The sequence below is a fragment of the Callospermophilus lateralis genome, chromosome 3 (genome assembly GCF_048772815.1).
Source record: "Callospermophilus lateralis isolate mCalLat2 chromosome 3, mCalLat2.hap1, whole genome shotgun sequence".
Taxonomy (NCBI): domain Eukaryota; kingdom Metazoa; phylum Chordata; class Mammalia; order Rodentia; family Sciuridae; genus Callospermophilus; species Callospermophilus lateralis.
Window position 1 is genome coordinate 98,146,010 of NC_135307.1, and position 16,883 is coordinate 98,162,892.

Consider the following 16,883-nt stretch of genomic DNA (forward strand, 5'->3'; position numbering starts at 1 on the left):
ATGGAATAATCATCATCAGAATGAAGAGACAAGATGTAGAATGGGAGGGAAATATTTGTCAGCTATGTATGTGTCAGAGGGTTAATAACTAGAATGTATAAGAACACAAAAACCTTAAAAATTCACCCAATCCAGTTAAAAATGGGCAAAATACAAATGAACAATAAATATATGGAAAAAGTTCAATATCATTAGCCATCAGGGAAATGCAAATCAAAACTACAATGAAATTCTATCATGTACCAGTTAGAACAGGTACTATCAGAAAAAACCAAAAAAAAACATAACAAAACCAAAAAACACAAAACAGGTACTATCAAATGCTGGCAAGTATGTGGAGGAAAAGGAACTCCTATACACTCTTGGTGGGAATGTAAATTAGTACAGCCAATATGGAAAGCAATACAGGTTTTCTTCAAGCAAGTAAACATAGAATTACCATGTGATACAGCTATTCCACTCATGGGTGTATATCCAAAAGAAATGAAGTCGGCATACAGAAGAGATACCTGCTTTTGCATGTTTATTGTGGCAGTATTTACAATGGGTAACATATGGAACTGGCTTAGGTGCCCATCAACAGATGAATGGATACAGGAGGTATGGTATAAATACACAATGGAGTGCATTTATAAAATGCCATAAAGAAAAATGAAATCCTGTAAAAATTAAATCCTTTGCCACAAAGTGGATGGAACCGGAGGACATCATGGGTAAGCTAGAAAAGCCAGACACAGAATGACAAATATTGCCTGCGTTCTCTCATATTTGTGGAAAATAAACAAAACAAAACAATAACAAAAAAGTCAACCTGAAAATAGAATACTCATTACTGGGGAATAGGAAGGGTGCCAGGAATTGGGATGGGGCAAGGGTGGAAAAAGGGTGGGTGAGTATATTCAGTGCACACTGTATACTTGTGTAGAAATATCACAGTGAGCCCCATGAATATGGAGAATTAATATGTTTATAAAAATAAAAAGATTCTGCAAATAGTTTCCCAGCATATTTAGAGAGAAGTCCTATCATACTTACCTAATCCTAAAAATATGGCTCTTTTCTACTTCTTTACACTCTGTCACCCTTATCCACCATGCTGCAATGACACCAGTCTCCCCTCAGTTCCTTAAGCACATTAGTTCATTCTCACCTCAAGACTTTTGCACTGGCTGCTCCCTCTTTTTGTCTTCTTTTCTAAAATAACACTCCTACCCCACCATCTCTTTATTTTTCCTCATGATTCTCATCTCTATTTGAAATTATAGCACATTTATTTTTTTTCTTGTTTGTTGTCCTTTCTCCCATTCGAATGTAAACTCCATGTGGGTAGGGACTTTGCCAATTTCCATAGGGCCTGAGTGCTGGCATATGATAAATGTTTGTCACATAAATATATGGATAGACTTGCAATCCACAGATCACCTTCCCTCCTTGGATGGCAGTTTGCTCATATGGAAAATGAGAGGTTGAACTAGATAGCTTCTGAGAAGCTGTTTGGTTCTAAAAACCCTAGGAACATATGACAAATGGGCAATTTCAGCGTAAGCAAAAGTAGCCTAACTTCATTATGAAAATATTTTAATAGTCACCCCCTTTTTTCATTTATAATTGTTTTCTCTGTATTATTTTGATCAAAATGTCTCAACTTCTAATTGTATGCCCAATATGGAATTGAGAAAAACCCCAAGACCTAAAATAGATTTTAAGTACTGATGTGGAAGGAATACAGAGTTAAGGAAAAATAGCTGTTAACAGATTTATCTGGAAAGTTTTATAAAGGATTCATGTCATAATTTTGGCCCTGAAGGCAGGATAGGTTTTGCATTTTTGCTGAGAATAGGTGGGCAACCTTTAATGGTTCTAAAGAGGCACACTAAAAAGGTATTTGGGGAATTATCTTGTATACTCACTACTAGAACTGAGATTCTGAATCAGACTTTGAACTACTTACAGCATATAATTATGCTTTTCCTCACTTTGTGTTGAAGCATATTTCCAAGTATATGCTAGATTCTAGAAGATTATTCACTAGATACAAATGGGATGGGTGAAGAGGCTGAAGTCCTGTAAGAATTGCCTGTTGCACTGACACCCCATCATGCTGGGATGTGTGTAGTGTCAGGGTCCTCATTGGCTGTGGAGAAAACCAGGGTGAGATGTGTTATATCTCCAACCCTGTAGTTTCAGCTTAGACTTGAATCCAGGGCATCTTGCACTCAGTGAAGACTTTATGAGATAGTATTAGGTCTTGCAGCCAACACACATGCTCAGCATATAGATGCACTTCAATGCCAGTCCCTTTCCTGAGTTCATAATTACAACATAATTCAATCTAAAGTTTTCTCCCATAAGGAATTAGTATTCTATTTAGTAGCCACCCAGATTCTAAACAGTGAAAGCTCACCATCAAAAGCTTGATTGAATGACCCACCTGGAATTGTTTATACTTCATTAATGCTTTTCATAAATCATGAGTTTGACAGGTTACTGGCATGGACTTTCCAAATCTCATAATTGTGTTTTGTTTTTCCCTTGCTTCATCAGTTTCCTTTCACAGGCTGACAGCTTAGCAAATGTTTCTAGAACTACTAGCTACTGTAATGACCACTTCTGGTGTGAGCAACTACTATATGCCCAGAACTTTTGCAGGGGTCTAAAGACTTGGACTATATGTGGTCTAATATATTTAGCTGTGTGATCTTGGCAGATTTCTGCCATAAGATCTGTTTAAAAATAAGTAATGGTAATGATTTCATAAGGCTATTGTGAGGATGACATGAGAAAATGTAGGTAAAGAATTTGGTGCAGAATCTGTTACAATGAGTGCTAATTAAATACTTATTATTATTATTTTTTGGAGTAGTAAGTCCCGAGAAAACTTGAGCATACAGAGACTGAAAGGATCTCAAGTGATCAGCCCCTAAAATGTAGCTGGGACAGGTACTATCTTTATGTTTACCCATAATAAATGAGTTTGGGGGAAGAAGAAGAACTTGAATTGATCTATCCCATTATTTGAATTTTTTATTTCACTTGGTCCAGATTATGGAGGCATGCAGAGGAGTGTTTCCTACCACTGGATTATAACCTCTGAGAAGTCTTGGTTTTGTATTCTCAGAATCTATGACTATGCTATTGAACCCACCAACAGGCTTTTAATAATTCTCTGTTGAATGAACGAATGGATATAGAAGGTGAAAATGAAGGCAATTGCATTGATTATTTATGCTTTACTAAATATAAAATTTATATTTTTACTATATATGTTTATCTAAAGTTATTTATCTATGTATGTATTTCCTGATTATAAAAGCAATATATGCTTCTTATAAAAATTAAATGATAACAAAATATATATTATAAAATCCCCTGGAATTACATCCCCAGAGATAACTATTGTTGAGCTTCATATCTGTTTTCTGTGATTAAAACATGCATATGCTAACACATGTGCATTTTACAAAAATGGGCTCATATTATACAATCTTTTCTGTAATTCATTTCTAAACTTAGCTGCTGCTTAGGAGCACTTTTTGGGATTGTTGTAAATTTACATTTCCTTTAAAAGGTTGCACAGTTTCTATCACATGGCTTCATCAGGTATTATTTATCCATCTACTTCCTTATAGAAATGTAGATTGTTCATATATTTTTTTCACTAACATTATACAATATTTGAAGAAGTATTCACATGCATATCTTTGCCTTCTTGGAAAAACATGTCTATTAGAAAAAAACCTAATAATGGGATTTCTAAATGAAAAGATGAGTATATTTAATATTTTGGTGTCATTGCATCCTTTTAATTAGAAATATGGTTGTGCCAGCCCTGTGGTGCCTCTGCACAGAACAATAAGACTTGCTACTTACTGAGTGGTGTTCCATAAGAAGGTTGCTGGGGGCGGGTTCATGGGATGTTTGTGGGTTGGAGCTGAAGAAGGCTCTTTTTCTTGGGAAGCTCATCTTTTCTGACCAAGTAGGCAGCTTTCTGGAGGTGAATGGATACAGAGGAATGAGAAGGAAGAAGATGCCCACTCAGGCATCAAAATAGATGAACGTGAAGATGAACAAAACAGCAAATATTTCCCATAAGGTAAGTCACCCAGGTGTGACATCTTTTCATAATGTGTCAATATGAGCACTGGGAAGTGGACAAAGTATTCCATTTGTGGAGCAAAATAGGTCTGAAATTGAGCCACAATCCTCTCAGCATAGTTTACCTACCCACCTCTGACTCTCAGCCCAAAGTTGTAAAATTTTATGTTTAGAAGAACACTTCTGCAAAATTATTACCAAACTGAACAATGGAGACTTCCTTGTTGCAGTGAGGATGCAGGGGGTGAGGCAGAGGGCTGGAATCCGGCTGGCTTTGTGGCACTGGCAGGGATATTCAGGGTGATTTAGTGTGGATTGATTTGCAGTTTGTTCTGTAGCCATTGTTTGTAATGTGCTTTGCCAGCTCATGTACCCTGAACCTTAATTGTTCTAAATTAAACTATAGGGACCAGACAGCACACATTTCCATCAGAATGACAAAATATTGCACCAGATCCCACAGGAATGTATCAGCCCCTGCTAGGATAAGCTTGTGCTCAAGGGAAGAGGGAGAGGAAGCACTCAGGAGAGTATTTCTATTTTTTAATTTTATTTTTAAAGCTGATACATGAAGACAAAAATTATACACACTAATAGGGTACCATGCAGTGTTTTGATATATGCATATGTTGTATCAGAGGGCATATGATTAGAATTGAATAGGTTGTGTTCTACTTGTGTATAAGGTGAAACCCAAGGGTGCCATCCCCTCCCAACTTGTGGGTATGCATATTGAATAAAACAATACTGTTGGTTGAAATATAGTATTTATCTAATATTAAAGAAATGTAATCCTAAACTAAATCACCTTGTATTTTATCCAATAGCATTGATCTTAAAAATGAGTTGAAATAAAATCAGAGTTGAGCAGTTTTTTGATTAGCTTGGAATACTTGTAAGGAATCATTAGGGTTTATTCAAATGTACAGAAACTCAGTTTGTTTCAGCAAGTAGTCACTTCTATTGTTCCTTATTATTCCTTGTCAGGATATGCTGTTTTAAGTCAACATGGAGTTGGGAAATGTTCCCAAGTTTAGACAAGCAGTTAAGACTGTGAAATTCCCTGGTGAACAAAAAAGGATAAAAGAACTGGAGGAAAGAACTGTATTCTTTTCTTGAAATGTAAAAATATAACTGTCAAAAGATAAATAGCAAATTTTACCTCAATCAATTAATTTTTGACATTTATAAATATAAACACACACACACACACACACACACACACACACACACACACTTAAAACACCAGAACAGTGATTCTATTCTTTCCATACCCTATAAACCCAAAGGTAATCACTATTAATTTTCTAGTGTCTTCTTTAAGTACACATATATTTTATATAAATGGAATTATACAAACTGTCTGCATCCTTGCCATTTTCATTTAACAATATATGTCTCCAGCCTGACACATTTGCAAGCCCCTTTTCCAGGAGTAACTTTTACTTATTCTTTTTAATGGCTACATAATATCCTATCCAGTGGATATCTGATTATTTGTATAGTTACCATTGATAAGCATTTAGGTTGTTTATGGCCTTTACAAATACATTTTATTCACAGGGTAAATTACAGCAGTGGTATTATTGATGGGTCAAAAGATGTTCACAGGACGAGGGAAGACTTCTGTATTTTCTTTTTTTGTTTTGTTTTGTTTTGTTTTTTTTAGAAACAACCACTGATATTTATTATCACTGGGGAATTCATGTGGAACAAAAGGGTGCACAGGAAAAGTAGACATCTCCTTTCTTCCCCTTCTACCCCAGGATAGCAGACCCATCTACCCATCCACTCATGTAAAGATAATTATATTATACAGTTTCCAGAATATCTCTAAGCATATGCAAATATACACACACGTAGCAAGGTAACATTTGGGGCTTCTTGTTTTGAAATAAGTTTAGATTTACAGAAAAATTACAAAAACAAGACAAAAAAAATACATACCCTTCACCCAGACTCCCCAAATGTTAGTGTTTTACCATATTTGACATCTTATCCTCTTCATGTATTTTTTCTAACAATTGAGAATAGATTTAAAATGCAATGCCTCTTGAACACAAAATATCAAGGTGCTTCCTAAAAACAAAATCATTTTATTCAATAACCATAGTAAAATTATAAAATCAAGAAATTAGCACCAATGACTTCTGTATTCATTCTTGATTACAAATCTAGATAAGTACTCTATGAGAAATGCATAGGCCAATATCCATGATGAACAAAGAATAAAAATCATCTGTAAAACACTAGCATAACAAATTCAATAGCATTAAAAGGATCATACACCAGGATTGAATGGAATTTATCCTTGAGATACAATGATGGTTCAATATACACAAATCAAACAAAGTGATATAGCACATTAACAGAAAAATAAAAGCTATGTGAGCATCTCAATAAATGAAGAAAAATCATATGACAAAATTCAAGACTCTTTTATGATAAAAAACTAGGTATTGGAGGAATGTATTTTAAAATAAGAAAGGTCACATATGGAAGCTCACAGTTAACATCATACTCAGTAGTGAAAAAAATGAAAGCTTTTTTTTTCTAAGATCAGGAACAAGTCAAAGATGCTCATTCCTGTCACTTCTGTTAAACATAGCACAAGACTCCTATCCAGAGCAATCATTAAAAAAAAAAAGGAATGAAAAATCCCAATAGGAAAGTACAATCATCTGTTTGTGGATAACATGATCTTATATATAAAAACCCCTAAGGACTCCCCCACCCAAACTTAGAACTAATAAATGAATACAATAAAGTTGTAGGATACAAAATACAAAGATCAGTTATATTTCTATATAACAATGAACTATCCACAAAACTAGCTAAGAATAAGTCTATTTATAATAGCATCAAGAAGAAGATACTTAAGAAAAATTTAACCAAGGAGATAATAGATTTGTAACCTGCAAGCTTTAAAATATTGATGAAAATAGATGAAGAAGACACAAATAAATAGAAAGACATCTAATGTTCATGGGTTGGAAAAATTAATGTGTTCAAAATATTTATATAATTCAAAGCAATCTATAGATTCAGGGTAATTATAGTAAAATTTCAATAGCATTTTTTCATAGAAATAGAAAAAATGATTATAAAATTCACATGGAACCACTAAAGATCTGAATAGTCAAAGCAAATCTCAAGCAAGAAAAATGAAGCTAATAGAATTAAACTACCTACTGTCAAAATGTATTATAAAACTATAGTAACCAAATTAGCATGGCATTGGCATAAATATATAAACCAATTGCACAGAATATAAACCAATTGCACAGAATCAAGATCACAGAAATAAACCTATGCAGATAGGTTTGCTGATCTTTGACATGGGTGTTACAAATACACAATGGGGAAAAGATTGTCTCTTCCATAAAAGGTGTTGGGAAAATTGAATATCCACTTGCAAAAGAATGAGATTGGATCCCTATCCTACATAACAAATTCAATAGTCCCCAAATAATCTCAAAATTGATTAAAGACTTAAGTGGAAGACCTGAAACTAAACTTCCTAGAAGAAAACATGGGGAAAAACACTTCTTGACATTGGTCTTGGCAATGATTTTTTGGATATAACAGCAAAACCACAGGCAATAAAAGCAAAATTGGACAAGTGTGATTACTTTAAACTACAAAGTTTTGGTACAATAAAGGAAAAATAAAATGAAAAAAGTAACCTATTGGAATAGGAGAAAATATTAGCAAATCATATGTTTCATGATAGGTCATATTAAAAGCATGCAAGAACACATACAACTCACTAGTAGAAAATAAAACCATGATTGAAAAACTGAACAGAAGAATTGAATAGACATCTATCCAAATAAGACATAAGAATGGGCTACAGATAGATTAAAAGGTGCTGAAATCATGAATCATCAGGAATGGGAGTCAAAACCATAAGGTGATTTAAATTTAAACATACTAAGATGGCTATTATATTAAAAAAGCCCCAATAGGTAACAAATGTTGGTAAGAAGGTGGAGAAAGGAGAACCGTTGAATGCTGTTGATAGAATGTGAATTGATGCAGCCATAATGAAAAACAGAATAGGGTTCCTTCAAAAATTTAATGTAGAAGCACTATTCATGCATTCATGGAATTTAATTAGAATCTCAAAGAGATATTTACACTGTCATGTTCTTGCATTGTCATGCAGCATTATTTATAGCAGCCAAGATATAAAAACAACCTAAATGTCCATTGACGATGAATGGGTAAAGGAAATGTAGTTTCTGTATACAATGGAATACTATCCAGCCTACAAAAAAGAAATCCTGCCATTTGTGACAACATGAAGGTACTTGGTTGTACCGCTGCATGAAATAGGTGTACACAGACAGACAAACACTATGATCTGACTTATGTGATGAATTAAATAGTTGAACTCGTAAAAGTAGATAGTAAAATGATGGTTACCAGGAGCTATGAGGAAGGAGACATGGGGAGTGGTTAGTCAGAAGATACAAAGTTCCAGTTACACATGGTGAATAAATTCTGGAGATCTAATCGCACAGGGTCAGGGAAGGTAACAGCACTGTACTGAATGTACACAATAGATCTTAAGTCTTCTCACTCTCTACTTCACAGAGGCAGCTATCTGAGGTGATAGGTAAGCTAATCAGCCTGACTGTGGTTATTTTACATAGCAGGTCATCATCAAGTGCACTTTAAGCATGTATAATAAAAAGAAAAACCAAAACCAAAACCAAAAATACCTCCGAAAATAAAAATAAAACTCCCCATACAAAAATAGTTTGTTTTAATAGGTTCAACCAATTTGCATTTTCAGAATATTGCTGGCATTTTTCAGCAAGTGAATATTCGCTTGCTCACTGTTCTCCCAGCACTGTCTCTTATGCCTTGAACAGTTTTTTTTTTTTTGGGGGGGGGGGCATGAGTTTCTTTAGTTGGCCAGTAATGACGCATCTCTTTTCATATGTATTGGCCAGTGGGAATTCTTCTGCCAATTGCTTGCTCATATTATTTGAATAATTTTTCTATTGGATTGCTTCTCTTTTTCTAATCAGTGCATGGAGTTTCACTTGTTTAAGATTATCAACCCAAGATCTGTCAACCATTTTCCCAGTCTATCATCTTTGATTTTAGTTATGCTATCTTTTTTTATACAAAAATTAAAAATCTTTAAGTTGCCAATTGTGTTTTTTTTTTTCTGTTACAGCTTTGGGTTTTCTGTTTTGCCTACTAAAACCTCATCTATTTCAAGCTGTACAAGTGGTATCCTAGCTTTCCTTTTAATGTATTTTAAAAATCATTTGTTTAAGTTGTTTATCTATCTGAAAATAAGTTCTATATAGACAGTACAAGCAAAATTTAACCTTTTTTTCTATTCAAATATGCTTGCACTGTTTATTCAATAAACTCTTTTTTTTTTTTAAACTGGGGGTGAAAAAAAGATGCTTGCAATTATTATTGTGCTAGGGATTGTCAAGTAAGGGTAAATCAATTAACATGCTTACTAAAAATATACAAGAGTCCTTGTTTACTCACAAAGTCACACAATTGAAAAATAGATGCAAAATTAAGATTTAAAGAAACACATTACTGGGGCTGGGGATGTGGTTCAAGCAGTAGTGTGCTCGCCTGGCATGCACGGGGCGCTGGGTTCGATCCTCAGCACCACATACAAATAAAATAAAGATGTTGTGTCCACTGAAAACTAAAAAATAAATATTAAAAAATTCTCTCTCTCTCCTCTCTCTCTCTCTTAAAAAAAAAGAGACACATTACTTTAATATCTTTCTCAATCAGTTCTAAGCACTGTAATCTTTGGTCTTTCCTCTGCCATCTATGACTAGGTTTTACTTCAGGCTAATATCTTCATTAATTTTAAGACCATTTTCTTATTTTACCAGTAATGGTATCCTTTAAAGTAGTGGACTCAGCTAGTTTTTCTTTGCAATATGACCCAGAAGTGGCTTGGATTCATTTTGGTATTCTCTAGATTTTATACTGCCTTTTTTTTTTTTCCTCTTGACTTCTTGGTTTGGATTCCTTCCTGGCTTGTGCACAGCTCCCTGGTAGGGTCTGGGCTAATTCCAGCAATTTCAGCTGTGAGTAGGGACCTACTATGAGCTAGGCACAGGATCTCTGCCTTTGGGGCAATTATAGCTTATTTGTGGAGACAGACATGCAAGTTCCTTTGTCGTGAGTGCAGGAAAAGAGAGAAATTTGCAAGGTCTTTTGGGACTGAAGAAAGAAAATAGGCCAGGGGAAGCCACTAAAAGGAGGTGACAACTGAAGAAAGGCTAAAGAATCAAGATTTGGGAACTGGGGTTGTGGCTCAGTGGTAGAGCACTCACCTATCATGTGTTGAGGCACTGGGTCAATTCTCAGCACCACATGTAAATAAATAAGTAAATTAAAAAAGAATCAAGATTTTGTTATACTTGGTGAGTATACCTGAGTTACATCCTAAAGAAAGTCTTGAGCATGCACACAATAAGACAAATATAAGAATGTTCATCACAGAATCGTTTGTAATAGTGAACAATTAGAAGTAACCTAAATGTTCATAATACAGAAATGGTGAATGAAGAATAGTCAGATTATGGAGAAATAATTACCCTCAAAACAAGTGAGACAGAGATGCATGCATCAATATGGATAAATCTTCAAAATATTATTTTAAGTGAAAAAAAACAAGATGTAGAAGGATAAAGACAATATGTATTATTTAAAAAATTGGAAGTAACATTGTGGGTTTAGGGATATATACATGAAGAATAAATCAAAGAAGTTTTAATAGTAAGAATAAACATCAACCTCAGGATAATGGTTATCTGAGGTGAGAAAGGCTGAGGAAAAATGGGGTTTAGAAGGAGGGGAAAGGGGTTTTCAATTGTCGCTGCAATGTTTTATTTCTTTAGAAACAATGTAATCAAATATGGCAAAATATTCATATCCATTAGATATGAGGGTGAGTACAATTATTGTACTTTAAATGTACAGAAAATAATATGGATTTATTATTGTATGCAATGATAAATTTATTATTGTATGCAATAATAACCTACCATTTAAAGAATTTAACTGAAAAGGAAAGAGCAGGGGTTCATGAGGTGGATAAATCCATGTGTTTGTTTTAAGGATATTTGCCACTGTGGATTGAGTAACTTGGATTCGTTTTGTGTGTTTGTGAGTGTGTACATGTGTGTGAGTGTGTGCATGTGTGTGCCGGGGATTGAATTTAGGGGCGCTTAACTACATGAATCATATCCCCAGACTTTTTTCATATTTATTTTGAGACAGGGTCTTGCTAACTTGCTCAGGGCATCTCTAAGTTTCTGAGACTGGCCTTGAACTTGCCATCCTCCTGCCTCAACCTCCTGAGCTTCTGGAATTACAGATGAGCAACACTGCACCCAGCTAGATTCATTTTTATGTTCTCTCCAGGTTTTACACAAAATCTTTTCTCTGAACTTCTTTTTAAGCACCCTTGGAAAGCTTTTTAGAATGTGAGAGTGGGAATATCTTTTTGGGATAACTTCTAGTAGTTTTAAATTTTGCTTTAGGGACCCCTTGAAATCATACCGAATTCCTTTATGAGCCTCTACAAAGGTGAGAGGAGGGGATTTAATAGGTCAAATGTTGCTACTACAGTGATGCACCTTGGCTTATGTTGGGGGTAGCATTTCAATAAATATATTCTAAGTTGAAATGTCATAAGTTAAAAATGCATTTACTATACCTAACCTACCATCATAACTTAGGAACACAGTACAGTTATTTATCTCTGGGTATCTGTGGGTTTGGGTTCTAGTATCCCCTTGGATGCTAATGTCCTTTATCTATAATGGTGTAATATTTGCAATATTTGCATATAGCCTACACCCATTCTCCAGTCTGCTTTAAATCATCACTAGATTATTTGTTGTATCTAATGCAGTGTAAGTGGTATGTAAATAGGTGTCACGTTATATTATTTTGGGAATGGTGAAAAGAAAAGTCTATGCATGTTCATTGCAGATGCTTTTTCCCTCTGATATTTCCCATCCATGGTTAGTTGACCACTCCAATGCAGAACTTGGGATGTGGAAGCTCACTCCTTGGGGTGGGAGCATCAGTCATTGACCCTTGTGACCTGGTGGCTCATCCATGTTCTTCCTTCCACCGTCCAGCAATGTGAAGGGGATATAGTGCCACATATTGTAAACTCAGGAAAAGATCAAAATAAACAAATTGAAGTATGGCTTCTAGCCAATATGCATGGCTTTCACACTATCATAAAGTTGGAACATTTCAAGTCAAACCAGGTTAAGTGGGGGACTATCTGTATTTGCCTATTCACATTCAAAGATATTTTCTGAATAAAGTTTTTGAGCCTAAAAATAATGTGGAAACACCTGGCATAGGCGATCCCTTGCTTGGGTTGGTTATTTTCATCTTTTTACTTTGCAGAAAGAGACTCTGCCGCAGCTGCCACATGAGTTTGCTGTGTGGAATGGTGGTCTCTCCATCCTTCTTTCTGACTTACTTCCTGCTTTGGCAATCTCGGCTCTCTCTACATATTCTTGTGGTCTCATCTCAGAGATATCTTCAGTGTCTGTGATTTTCACAGTGTGTGTGTGAGGGTTCAGTACTCTTTGCTCTGGATTCACCTTGTTTTCTTTTATAGCAAAACATGCAGAATTGCCTTCCATTTCTGTCATCTTCTGGTTGACCACTTCCTTCTTTATCACTTTATCTGTCTCCATCTGTTCTCTCTAATCTGCAGACTGATCTCCCTGCTTCTGGCCCTTGCCCTTTATTATCTTTCAAATACACTTTTGCAAAGTAGTTTTCTCCTGTTACCATTTTGAGCATGTGACCCCCACCCAAAAACCATGAATAACATCTCACCTTCAAAATAAGATTGCTTTTAAAATTGCCATTACTAATACTGCTTGCCTACACAATTTGTCCTTCTTCTCTTGATCCCTCATTTCATTCTTTTTGTCAGCAACTTTGCTCTATTCTTTGTCTAACACCCCATAATCTGGTCTATTTAACCAGCAGATTCTTGCATAGGGTCAACCAAGCCCTCTGTATCTATTTAGGCTGCTAAACTGTATTCCAATATTTGTCACTTAATGCTTCTACATACAGAATATATTGAATTAGCAATTTAATTAAATTATTATTCTCAGTTGGCCATTACACCACTGTGTACCCTTTGTCCATGTAAATGCAGTCTATTGAGATTGTAATCTCTTTAGTGTAGGAATAGCGACAGACATGTTTCACAGTGCCATTTGCTTATGGGGCTGTGATAAATACTCCCAAGTCATGAGAATAGGTGTTGTATTTGAAATTTGTACACCAGCAAGATATCACTGCTCCTAGTGAATCCAGAGAGTCAGTGAACTCTGACACAATTCCTTATTGACAAATAATTAATGCAAATTCTTCTTGGCATAAGAGCTATTTGCCCTTATTTCTCTAACTAATGAAGCAAGTAAATTTGACTTGGACTGCTTTTGAAATTGTCTAGGTTTTCAGGATTCCCCATTTAAATCACTTAGATTATGAAGAATGCATTATGTATTTTTTTTCATGTTTATTGACCATAATGCATGGTTCCTTGGATACTTAGAATTAATTCCCTCATATCTGGTTAGTAAATTAGGGATCACCAAACTAAATAGATTTTTATCAGGTATCATGTTGAGCAAACATTAGGGCTAGGTGCTTTAGTGGCCATAAAATTTGTCTAGAGGTTTTATGCTTTGGATCTTAAATATTCCCCCAAAGATCATAGCTTGAAGTCTTAGTCCCAAGGTAGCAGTGTTCAGAGGTGGGACCTTTGGGAAGTGATTGGATCATGAGGACTCTGACATCATCAATGGAGTCATCCATTCATGGATTCATAGATTAACAGATTTTTGGGGAGGGGATTTGTTAAATAAGTAAGCCGTCCTTTGCTTCCTAACTGCCATCATCCCAGTAGCTTTCCTCTGCTTTGAGCTTCTGCCAGACTGTACTGCCTTAACACAGGCCCAAAGGCAACAGAGTCAAGCAACCACAGACGGAAACCTCTGAAACTGTGAGCCCCCAAAAATCTTTGTTCCTTTAAGTTGATTTCTTTCCGTTATTTTGTCATATTGATGTAAAGCTAATACAATAGGCATGTTAGTCATGCCTGTTGCCTTCCTCCTCCTCTTGTCTTTCTCCCAATATTTATTCCTATTAAGCAAAGAGGTAGAGTTGGTTTCCCATGTTTCCCCATGGATATGAGGAATCCCTCAAAAATTCCACTAATGCAGGAATATAGAAGTAAAATGAGTAGATTATGAGAACTGTAACCTAATCAGTCCATCCTATTTTGAATGGACTGATGGGGTGATAACTGTTGATAGTTATGGCTGGAGGAGGTGGGTCACTGGGGTGTGTGCTGGGTGAGTGCATGTTCCCTGTGGCCCCGTTCTCCTTCCTTTTCTCTCTGCTTCCTTGCTGCTATGAGGGAAGAAGCTTCTGTCTGCAATGCCTTTTCCCCATGATGTTCTACCTCACTTGGGCCCAGAGCAGTGGAATTGGCCATCTATGGACTGAGACTCGAAACCTGAAACCATGAGCCTCAAATAAACTTTTTCCCTCTAAATTGTTATTATCAGGTATTTTAGTCACAATGACACAAAACTAACTAAAACACCCCACTCCTCCTTTGTTCCTATTAGTCACAAGGGGTTGCCTGACCTAGTCTTTGCCAAAAAGAAGGGTGATATTGACATAAAGTCCTTGATTATAAATTCAGCAGGGATGGATCTGGGAGCCACCTACACATGTTGTTCTTACTCAACCTAAAATATTGCAACAGAGGATATGGCAGGGATTTCAAATTTATGACCACAAGCATATTTTCCCCTGCCCAGTTTTTAAATTAAAAATGTAATTTATAAACACTAAAAGTAACTTTTTAGTGTGTTGTTCTACAAATTTTGACAAATGCATAGTCATATCATCACCACAGCCATCAAGGTATAAAAATAATTTTAAAACTCCCCTTTGCTCCTCCTTTATAATCATCCTTTCCTCCTGCTTCTAGATCCTGGTATCACTGATCTATTCTTTGACCCTACCATTTTGCCTTTTCAAGATTGTCATATAAATGGAGTCACAGAGAATAAAGCTTTAACCTCTGGCTTCTTTGGTTTAGCATGCTGCATTGTGATTCACTCATGTTGCTGAGTTGATCAGTAGTTCCTTCTTATTGCTGTGTACTCTTGTGTGATATAACGTTTGTTTGTTTATTCAGAAGTTAAATTTCCGGTTTGTGGCAATTATGAGTAAATGTACTATAACCAGTCAAGTACTAGATTTGTGTGAACATACATTTTAATTTCACATAGATAAATCAAATTGAATGGGATTACTGAGTCATACAGTAGTGTATTTTTAACTTTATAAGAAACTGCCAAACTACTTTTCAAATTAGTTGCTCAATATCATATTTGTACCAGTAATGTATGAGTGCCAGGTATTCTGAATCCTCACTAGCATTTGGCGTTATCCATTAAAAGTTTAAAATCTGATAGGTACACTGTATCTGGCTTACAAAATATAAACATTGATACTTTTTCAAAAAAAAATCTGATAGGTATATAATAGTATTTAATTGTGATTTAATTTACATTTACTTTATGAATAATGATGTTAAACAAACTAAATGTGCTTGTTGGTTACTCATTTATTTTCTTTGTTAATCATCTACTCATTTCTAATTGGACTGCTTGCTTTCTTATTGTTAAGTTTTTCATATATATATATATATATATATATATATATATATATATTCTTTTCCATATATATTCTATGTATAAGTTCTATATCAGATATGTGATTTGCCAGTACTTTCTTTAAGTCTGTAACTTGTCTTTTTCTTTCTTATAACCATGTCTTTTCATTCTCATAACTGTATCTTTTGAAGAACCCAAACTTCTGATTATTAAGATGTTCAATTTATCAATGTTCTTCTTTTATGAATTGCCTTTTTGATGTTGTATTTAAGAGATCGTTGTTTAATCCAAGTTCATAGAGATTTTCTACTCTATTTTCTTCTGGAAGTTTTATAGTTTAATGTTTTATACTTAGTTCTTATTTATTTAAGTTAATTTTTATATTCAGTATGGGTGAGGATTGTGGTTTGCATTTTTGCACATGAATATCCAAATGGTCCAGCATTACTTATTTTTTTCTTTTTCCTTTTTATTGGTTCTTTTTAGTTATACATGACAGAAGAGACCATTTTTAAAAATTATACATACATGGAATTAAGTCTTCATTGTTTTATCTTTTCTAGAATGTCATGTAGTTGGAATTATACTTTTATAAAGCCTTTTGAGACTGATTTCTTTCACTTATAAATACACATTTAAATTTCCTCCCTATATGAGAGATTAGTTCAACATTTTCCAATAAATTAATGTAATCTATCACATCAATGGGCTAAAAAAGAAAAACCATGTAATCATATAAATAAATATAGAAGAAACATTTTGTAAATTCCAACATCCATTCATGATAAAAATTTTTAGTAAATTAGTAATAGGAGGCACTTCCTCAACTTGATAAATAATATCTACAAAAACCCTACAGTTCCCATCATACTTAACGGTGAGAAACTAGAATCTTCCCCACTATGATAAGGAACAAGGCAAAGATGTCTACTCCCACCCCTCCTTTTCAACATTGAATTGGAAATCTTAGATAATGGAATAAGACAACAAGAAGAACTAAAATTGTACAGATTGAGAAGGAAGAAATAAAACTGTTTTTGTTTA